The sequence below is a fragment of the Arachis stenosperma genome, chromosome 4 (assembly GCF_014773155.1).
Source record: "Arachis stenosperma cultivar V10309 chromosome 4, arast.V10309.gnm1.PFL2, whole genome shotgun sequence".
Lineage (NCBI taxonomy): Eukaryota > Viridiplantae > Streptophyta > Magnoliopsida > Fabales > Fabaceae > Arachis > Arachis stenosperma.
Window position 1 is genome coordinate 53,879,711 of NC_080380.1, and position 10,706 is coordinate 53,890,416.

At 38.2% G+C, this 10,706-nt stretch overlaps 1 non-coding gene across 1 annotated transcript; it reads left to right on the top strand.

Moving 5' to 3' along the window:
* Positions 1-7,419: 7,419 nt before the first annotated feature.
* On the top strand, positions 7,420-7,523 carry LOC130978471 (small nucleolar RNA R71). Its single transcript, XR_009086113.1, has one exon. It is a non-coding gene; the product is annotated as a small nucleolar RNA R71 (small nucleolar RNA).
* The last annotated feature ends 3,183 nt before the right edge of the window (positions 7,524-10,706 follow it).

Genomic DNA, 10,706 nt, shown 5'->3' on the forward strand with positions numbered 1-10,706 from the left:
AGAGAGAGAACTCTCAAATCCTAATGCTCCCTAGTGGAGCTAGCCTCTTTCTAATCGAGCTTTTTTTTTAGAGCCAACCTCCTCTCTGAAATGAGAGTGATGCCCTTTTTATAGGCTTTTTACAAAATGAAAATAAAATGAAATTGAAATTAAAAATAAATTCACAAAATGAAATTCCTAATCTAGCTTGTTCTTGTGCCTTTGAGTGATGATGTGGGCTTTGCTTGCTTTGGATTTGAGGAGAAATGCGTTTAGTTGGCCTTGATTCAATTTGGAGAGGAATTGAATTTAAATGAGATTTTGGTTGAATTTTGGCCCATGATGCTCCCAGGAGGCTGCTCTGCTCTTGTGGAGAGCAGAGCAGTGAAGCCTTGTGTGGGGATCCTGCTCGTGTGTGTTGTACGCACCAAGCCCCTTGATCGTGCCAAATTGTGCGTGACATGCTTCCCTGGGTCGTGTCATGGTGCGTGCCTTGCGCCCAAGGAATGTTGCTCTGCCCTCCTTGTGGGCAGCGCAATGGTGCTTCCAAGAGGAGTTCCCAAGTTCAAGCCTTGGTGAAAGCACTCCACTCAAATTTTCTTACATTTTCTTTGGGAGAGAGCACGATACTGCCCTCCAATAGAGCAGTCTGCTCTCCTTGAGGGCAGACTTCCTTGGTTTCCTTGTGTCTCCCTATTCGAGCCTTAGTGGAAGCACTTTGGTTCATTTTCGCTTATTTTTGGCCCTTAAAGATGCCTTTCATTCATGCCTCAATTGTACGCCAAATATGGATTGCTATATAACATTGAAAAGCTCTGAATGTCAGCTTTCCAATGCAACTGGAAGCACATCAATTGGACGTCTGTAGCTCAAGTTATAGCCCTTTGAAGTAGGCATGGTCATGCTGTGAACGCCCAGATTTTAACTTAGCGAAAATTTGCTTCCAACCTCACTTTGCATCACGATATTGCCCTGCTCTTGGCAAGGGCAGAGCAGTGTGCGTGCTGGTTGCTTTCTTCTTTGATTTGGTCATGGGCCACGCTTTTAAAAGCATGGCCTAAGGCTCCAAAGTGTGCTCCAACTTGAAAGTGTGCCCCAAAGCTCTTTTTTTCTCCTTTTTAGCTTATTTTGTGCTTCTTTGCTTCTTTTTCTTCTTATTTCCTACAAGATTTATAAAATTAAAAGATCAAGAAAATATATCATTTAAGCACAAAAGCATTCAATATTTAAGCATAAATCATCAATTTCTTGTATGAAAAAGCATAGAAAAATAGGTATATGATGACTTGTCATCAGAGACAGATTCACTGTAAGAAGGGAAGATTTGAAGCACTACCAACCACCTTGACAAAGGCCAAATGTCAAGCTAATGACGCTAAAGAAGTGCTTCATGGGAGGCAACCCATGTTTTATATCCTTTCCTTTTAATCTTTAATAGTAGTTAATAAAGCAAGTTCATGAATTCTAAATCAACTTTGACAGGCACTTAAAAGAATCTTTATATGCAGCATATAGTGAACAACAAGTTTGGTGTTCAGGGCACACTAAGATGGCATATACACAATTCATATCATATCAGTCTTAGGGCCTTAATCAAAATTTTTCTTCTTTCACCACATGATCACAAACTAAGATTGCTGTCACCAACGTTGCATGCATGAGCACTTAATTGGTCGGTTGGTTTGCAGTCATGAATGGCCCTTAGTTAGTCAAAAGTAAAAACAAAAGGTGGGGTGGCTAGCCTCCAAATTTTTTTTTACCGCCACAATTCAAACTAATCCGTCTTCTCTTTTGTCTTGCAAGGAAATTGAAGGGAATGTTGGAGGAAATTGATGGGACAACCAATTGAAGGGGGGTTCGGTGGTGCACAAAATTGTGATCTCTAATAATGGCATTCAACTTAGTATGGGGGTTTATAACTCAGCACTTTCTTCACAACCTCGCACAACTAACCAGCATGTACACTGGGTCATCCAAGTAATACCTTATGTGAGTAAGGGTCGATCCCACGGAGATTGTTGGTATGAAGCAAGCTATGATCATCTTGAAATTCTCAGTTAGGCGGATAATATATGGTTATGGAGTTTTCGAATAATAAAAATAAATAAACAGAAAATAAAGATAGAAATACTTATGTAAATCATTGATGGGAATTTCAGATAGGCGTATGAAGATGCTGTGCTCCTTCTGAATCTCTGCTTTCCTACTACATTCATCCAATCCTTCTTACTCCTTTCCATGGCAAGCTGTATGTAGGGCATCAACATTGTCAATGGCTATATCCCATCCTCTCAGTGAAAAAGGTCCAAATGCTCTGTCACAGCACGGCTAATCATCTGTCGGTTCTTGATCATGCCGGAATAGAATCCATTGATTCTTTTCCGTTTATCATCACGCCCAACAATCGCGAGTTTGAAGCTCGTCACAGTCATTCAATCCTTGAATCCTACTCGGAATACCACAGACAAGGTTTAGACTTTCTGGACTCTCATGAATGCCGCCATCAATTCTAGCTTATACCACGAAGATTCTAATTAAGGAATCTAATAGATATGCATTCAGTCTGATGTAGAACGGAAGTGGTTGTCAGTCATGCGTTCATAGGTGAGAATGATGATGAGTGTCACGGATCATCACATTCGTCATGGTGAAGTGCAACGAATATCTTAGAACAAGAATAAACTGAATTGAATAGAAAATAGTAGTAATTGCATTAAAACTTGAGGTACAGTAGAGCTCCACACCCTTAATCTATGGTGTGTAGAAACTCCACCGTTGAAAATACATAAGTGATGGTCCAGGCATGGCCGAATGGCCAGCCCCCAAAATGTGCTATGAATTCGAAAATAGGGAGAAGGACCAGATATGTGGTTAAAAGACTCAATGGTCAAAGACGACTAATACAATAGTAAAATATCCTATTTATACTAGACTAGCTACTAGGGTTTACAGAAGTAAGTAATTGATGCAGAAATCCATTTCCGGGGCCCACTTGGTGTGTGCTTCGGCTGTGCTTGAGCTTTACACGTACAGAGGCTTCTTTTGGAGTTGAACGCCAAGTTGTAACGTGTTTCTGGCATTCAACTATGGTTCGTGACGTTTTTCTGGCGTTTGTATTGACTCTAGAATGCAGCATGGAACCGACGTTGAACGTCAGTATATGTTGTCTAATCTCGAATAAAGTATGGACTATTATATATTTCTAGAAAGCTCTGGATGTCTACTTTCCAACGCCGTTAAGAGCGTGCCATTTGAAGTTTTGTTGCTCCAGAAAATCTATTTCGAGTGCAGGGAGGTCAGAATCCAACAGCATCAGCAGTCCTTTGTCAGCCTTCTTATCAGAGTTTTGCTCAGGTCCCTCAATTTCAGCCAGAAAATACCTAAAATTACAGAAAAACACACAAACTCATAGTAAAGTCTAGAAATGTGAATTTAGCATAAAAACTAATAAAAACATCCCTAAAAGTAGCTAGATCCTACTAAAAACTACCTAAAAACAATGCAAAAAAGCGTATAAATTATTCGCTCATCACAACACCAAACTTAAGTTGTTGCTTGTCCCCAAGCAACTAAAAATCAATTAGGATAAAAAGAAGTGAATATACTATAAAGCTCAGAATATCAATGAATATTAATTCTAATTAGATGAGCGGGATTTGTAGCTTTTTGCTTCTGAATAGTTTTGGCATCTCACTTTATCCTTTGAAGTTTAGAATGATTGGCATATCTAGGAACTTAGAATTTCAGATAGTGTTATTGATTCTCCTTGTTAAGTTTGTTGATTCTTGAACACAGCTACTTTTATGAGTCTTGGCCGTGGCCCTAAGCACTTTGTTTTCCAGTATTACCACCGGATACATAAATGTCACAGACATATGACTGGGTGAACCTTTTCAGATTGTGACTCAGCTTTGCTGAAGTCCCCAGTTAGAGGTGTCCAGAGCTCTTAAGCACACTCTTTTTGCTTTGGATTATGACTTTAACCACTCAGTCTCAAGCTTTTCACTTGACCTGCATGCCATAAGCACATGGTTAGGGACAGCTTGATTTAGCCGCTTAGGCCTGGATTTTATTTCCTTGGGCCCTCATATCCATTGATGCTCAAATCCTTGGATCCTTTTTACCCTTGCCTTTTGGTTTTAAGGGCTATTGGCTTTTTCTAATTGCTTTTTCTTTTTCTTTCTATTATTTTTTTTGCCACTTTTTTTTTTGCAAGCTTTTGCTATTCATTGCTTTTTCTTTCTTCAAGAATCAATTTCATGATTTTCAGATTATCAATAGCATTTCTCTTTGTTCATCATTCTTTCAAGAGCCAACAATTTTAACATTCATAAACAACAAGATAAAAAATATGCAATGTTCAAGCATTCATTCAGAAAACAAAAAGTTTTGTCACCACATCAATATAATTAAACTAAATTCAAGGATAAATTAGAAACTCATGTACCTCTTGTTTTTTTGTATTAAAAACATGTTTCATTTAAGAAAGGTGAAGGATTCATGGAATTATTCATAGCTTTAAGACATAGTTACTACATACTAATGATCATGTAATAAAGACACAAACATAGATAACATAAAGCTTAAAAATCAAAAAACAGAGAAATAAGAACAAGGAATGAGTCCACCTTAGTGATGGTGGCGCTTTCTTCTTGAAGAACCAATGATGTCCTTGAGCTCTTCTATGTCTCTTCCTTGCGTTTGTTGCTCCTCCCTCATTGCTCTTTGATCTTCTCTAATTTCATGGAGAATGATGGAGTGTTCTTGATGTTCCACCTTTAATTGATCCATATTGTAACTCAAGTCTTCTAAAGAAGTGTTCAGTTGTTCCCAATAATTGTGTGGAGGAAAATGTATCCCTTGAGGTATCTCAAGGATTTCTTGATGAGGGAATTCCTCATGCTCTTGTTGAGGTCCATGAGTGGGCTCTCTTGATGTGCAGTCAAATGCTCTACTACTAAGCTATGGACCCTTGAGATGAATTTCTCCATCTCCCACGACTCGGAGGTGGAAGCTTTTGTCTTCCCTTTCCTCTTTCTAGAGGTTTCTCCGGCCTTAGGTGCCATAAATGGTTATGTAAAAACAAAAAGCTATTTTGAATTTGAAGGTAGGTGGAGATCCTGTGGAGTCCACAGATCTTGAGGTGATCCTGTGGGGTCCACAGATCCTGAGGTGATCCTGTGGGTCCACAGATCTTGAGTTATCAAGGATTTACATCCCTGCACCAATGAGGCGTGTAAAATGCCCTTTTCATGCAATCCTGGCGTTCAACGCCAGATTGATGCTTGTTTCTGGCGTTGAACGCCAGCTTCATGCTTGTTTTGGGTGTTCAACGCCCATTTGCAGCATGTTTCTGGCGTTGAACTTCAATTCCATGCTTGTTTCTGGCGTTCAGCGCCAACTCTCCTTAGGGTGTCTTCCTGGCGTTTAAATGCCCAAATGTTGCTTGTTTCTGGCATTCAACACCAGTTCCATGCTCTAATCTGGCGTTGAACGCCAGCCAGATGCTCCTTACTGGCGTTTAAACGCCTATAAGCCCTTCCTCCAGGGTGTGCTTTTTCTTTTGCTGCTTTTGATCCTATTTTTAATTTTAATATTTATTTTGTGACTCCACATGATCACAAACCTAATAAAACATAAAAGAACAATAAAAGAAAAATAAAATAAGATAAATAAAAACTGGGTTGCCTCCCAATAACTACTCCTTTAATGTCACTAGCTTGACAGTGGGCTCTCATGGAGCCTCAAAGTTGATCAGGTCAATGTTGTAGACTCCCAACACCAAACTTAGAGTTTGAATGTGGGGATTCAACACCAAACTTAGAGTTTGGTTGTGGCCTCCCAACACCAAACTTAGAGTTTGATTGTGGGGGCTTTGTTTGACTCTGTACTGAGAGAAGCTTTTCATGCTTCCTCTCCATTATTAAAGAAGAGCACCCTTGGGTCTTAAACACAAGGTAGTCCCCATTCAATTGAAGGACTAATTCTCCTCTGTTAACATCTATCACAGCTCCTGCTGTGGCTAGGAAAGGTCTTCCAAGGATGATGCATTCATCATCCTCCTTCCTAGTGTCTAAGATTATGAAATTAGCAGGGATATAAAGGCCTTCAACCTTTACCAACACGTCCTCTACCAATCCATAAGCTTGTCTTACTGATTTGTCTGCCATTTGCAATGAGAATATGGTAGGCTGTACCTCAATGATCCCCAGCTTCTCCATTACAGAGAGTGACATAAGATTTATGCCTGACCCTAGGTCACACAGAGCTTTTTCAAAGGTCATGGTGCCTATGGTACAGAGTATTAAGAATTTACCAGGATCTTGTTTCTTTTGAGGTAAAGTTTGCTAAACCCATATATCTAGTTCACCAATGAACAAGGGAGGTTCACCTTCCCAAGTCTCATTACCAAACAACTTGGCATTCAGCTTCATGATAACTCCTAGATATTGAGCAACTTGATCTCCAGTTACATCTTCATCCTCTTCAGAGGAAGAATAGTTTTCAGAGCTCATGAATGGCAGAAGGAGGTTTAATGGGATTTCTATGGTCTCTATATGACCTTCAGATTCCTTTAAGTCCTCAATAAGGAACTCCTTCTTGCTTGAGAGACGTCCCCTGAGGTCTTCCTTATTGGGATTCACGTCCTCTCTTTCCTCTCTAGGTTTGGCCATGTTGATTATGTCAATGGCCTTGCACTCTCTTTTTGGATTCTCTTCAGTATTGCTTGGGAGAGTACTATGAGGGGGTTTAGTGACTTTCTTACACAACTGGCCCACTTGTGCTTCCAAATTTCTGATGGAGGACCTTGTTTCACTCATGAAGCTTAAAGTGGCCTTAGACAGATCAGAGACTATATTTGCTAAGTTAGAGGTGCTCTGCTCAGAATTCTCTGTCTGTTGCTGAGAAGATGATGAAAAAGGCTTGCTATTGCTAAACCTGTTTCTTCCACCATTATTAAAGCCTTGTTGAGGCTTTTGTTGATCCTTCCATGAGAAATTTGGATGATTTCTCCATGAGGGGTTATAGGTGTTGCCAAAGGCTTCCCCCATGTAATTTACTTCTGCCATTGTAGGGTTTTTAGGATCATAAGCGTCTTCTTCAGAATATGCTTCTTTAGTGCTGTTGGATGTATTTTGCCATCCATTCAGACTTTGAGAAATCATGTTGACTTGCTGAGTCAACATTTTATTCTGAGCCAATATGGCATTTAGAGCATCAATTTCAAGAACTCCCTTCCTCTAATGCGTCCCATTATTCACGGAATTCCTCTCAGAAGTGTACATGAATTGGTTATTTGCAACCATTTCAATAAGTTCCTGAGCTTCTGCAGGCATATTCTTTAGGTGAATGGATGCACCTGCAAAATGATCCAGTGATATCTTAGAGAACTCAGACAGACCATAATAGAATATATCTATCATGGTCCACTCTGAAAACATGTCAGAAGGACACTTTTTGGTCATCTGCTTGCATCTTTCCCAAGCTTCATAGAGGGATTCACCATCTTTTTGCTTGAAGGTCTGAACATCCACTCTAAGCTTGCTCAGCTTTTGAGGAGGAAAGAATTTAACCAAGAAGGCTGTGACCAGCTTATCCCAAGAGTCCAGGCTATCCTTAGGTTGTAAGTCCAACCATGTTCTAGCTCTGTCTCTTACAGCAACAGGGAAAAGCATGAGCCTGTAGACTTCAGGATCTACTCCATTATTCTTAACAGTCTCACAGATCTACAAGAATTCAGTTAAAAACTGATAGGAATCTTCTGATGGAAATCCATGAAACTTGTAGTTTTGTTGTATTAGAGCAACTAATTGAGGTTTCAACTCAAAATTGTTTGCTCCAATGGCAGGAATTGAGATGCTTCTTCCATCAAACTTGGAAGTAGGTGTAGTATAATCACCAAGCATCCTCCTTGCATTATTGTTGTTGGGTTCGGCTGCCATATCCTTTTCTTGTTCGAAAATTTCAGTAAGGTTGTCTCTGGATTGTTGTAATTTAGCTTCTCTTAGTTTCTTCTTCAGAGTCCTTTCAGGCTCAGGATCAGCTTCAACAAGAATGCCTTTTTCCTTGTTCCTGCTCATATGAGAAAGAAGAGAACAGAAAAGGAAGAGGAATCCTCTATGTCACAGTATAGAGGTTTCTTTATGTTAGTAGAAGAAGAAAGGAATAGAAGAAGGACAAGAGTTAAGAATCCAAACACAAGGGTGAAGATAGGTTCAGATTCGTGAGAAGAAGTGTTAGCATATAAATAAATAAATAGAAGAAGATGAGAGGGGGAGAATTTCGAAAATAAATTTTGAAAAACAGTTAGTGATTTTCGAAAATTACAAGGAAATAAAATTAAAATTAAAATTTAAAATAATTAATTAATTAAAAAAAATTTTAAAAAGGAAGGAGAAATTTTTTAAAATTAGAGAGGGAAAAGTAGTTAGGTAGTTTTGAAAAAGATAAGAAACAAACAAAATGTCAATTATTTAGTTGAAAAAGATTTGAAAATCAATTTTAAAAAGATAAGAAGATAAGACGTTAGAAGGGATATTTTGAAATCAAATTTTTGAAAGAGATATGATTTAAAAGGATATGATAAAAAGATATGATTAAAAAGATATGGTTGAAAAAGATTTAATTTTTAAAATTAAAATTAATTACTTGACTAACAAGAAACTAAAAAATATGATTCTAGAATTTAAAGCTTGAACCTTTCTTAACAATAAAGTAACAAACTTCAAATTTTTGAATCAATCACATTACTTGTTAGTTAAGTTTCGAAAATTTGAAATAAAATAAGAAAATGATTTTGAAAAATAGTTTTAAATTTTCGAAAATCATAAGATAAAAGTAAAAGAGATTTGATTTTTGAAAAAGATTTTGAAAAGATAAGATTTTTAAAATTGAAAATTTGACTTGACTTATAAGAACTAACTAATTTTAAAATTTTTTGACTAAGTCAACTCAAATTTTTGAAATTGAGAGAAAAAAGGAAAAGATATTTTTTTATTTTTTTGAATTTTTAATGATGAGAGAGAAAAACACAAATATGACCCAAAACATGAAAATTTTGGATCAAACACATAATGCATGCAAGAACACTATGAATGTCAAGATGAACACCAAGAACACTTTGAAGATCAAGATGAACATCAAGACTTATTTTTGAAAAAATTTCAAGAAAAGAAAACATGTGGTGGACGAAATTGTGATCGTCTTTGTATTTGCATGAGATTTAAAAATTGGCTCTATTGGAATTTATGATCACAACTCCATTCAACTTAACCAGCAAGTGTACTGGGTCATCCAAGTAATACCTTACGTGAGTAAGGGTCGATCCCACAGAGATTGTTGGCATGAAGCAAGCTATGGTCACCTTGTAAATCTCAGTTAGGCAGATTAAATTGTTATGCGTTTCGAAAATTAATAATAAATAGAAAATAAAAAGGGATAGAAATACTTATGTAAATCAATAGTGGGAATTTTAGATAGGCGTGTGGAGATGCTAGAATCCTTTCGAATCTCTACTTTCTTATTGCTTTCATCCAATCCTTCTTACTCCTTTCCATGGCAAACTTTATGTAGGGCATCACCGTTGTCAATGGCTACATCCCATCCTCTCAGTGAAAATGGTCCTATGCTCTGTCACAGCACGGCTAATCATCTGTCGGTTCTCAATCAGGTTGGAATAGAATCCCTTGATTCTTTTGCGTCTATCACTAACGCCCAGCCTTCAGGAGTTTGAAGCTCGTCACAGTCATTCAATCCCGGAATCCTACTCGGAATACCACAGACAAGGTTTTAGACCTTCCGGATTCTCATGAATGCCGCCATCAATTCTAGCTTATACCACGAAGATTCTGTTGGGGAATCTAAGAGATATGCGCCCGGCCTAAGGTAGAACGGAAGTGGTTTTCAGTCACGTGCGTTCATAGGTGAGAATGATGATGAGTGTCACGGATCATCACATTCATCAAGTTGAAGTGAAACGTATATCTTGGAATAAGAATAAAAGAGAATTGAATAGAAATTAATAGTAATTGTATTGAAACTTGAGGTACAGCAGAGCTCCACACCCTTAATCTATGGTGTGCAGAAACTCCACCGTTGAAAATACATAAGTGAAAGGTTCAGGCATGGCCGAATGGCCAGCCCCCAAAACGTGATCACGGGATTCAAAATACAATCCAGGATCCAGGATGATAATGTGATAGTAAAAGGTTCTATTTATAATAAACTAGCTCCTAGGGTTTACATGAGTAAGTAATTGATGCATGATGAGCGGATAATTTGTACGCTTTTTGGCATTGTTTTTAGTATGTTTTTAGTAGTTTGAGTCGAGTTTTTAGTATATTTTTATTAGTTTTTAGTTAAAATTCACTTTTCTGGACTTTACTATGAGTTTGTGTGTTTTTTTGTGATTTCAGGTATTTTCTGGCTGAAATTGAGGGACCTGAGCAAAAATTTGATTCAGAGACTGAAAAGGACTGCAGATGCTGTTGGATTCTGACCTCCCTGCACTCGAAGTGGATTTTCTGGAGCTACAGAAGCCCAATTGGCGCGCTCTCAACGGAATTGGAAAGTAGACATCCTGGGCTTTCCAGCAATGTATAATAGTCCATACTTTGCCCGAGATTTGATGGTCCAAACCGGCGTGGCAAATCAGCCTCAGAATTTCCAGCGTTTAACGCTGGAACTGGCATAAAACTTGGAGTTAAACGCCCAAACTGGCATGAAAG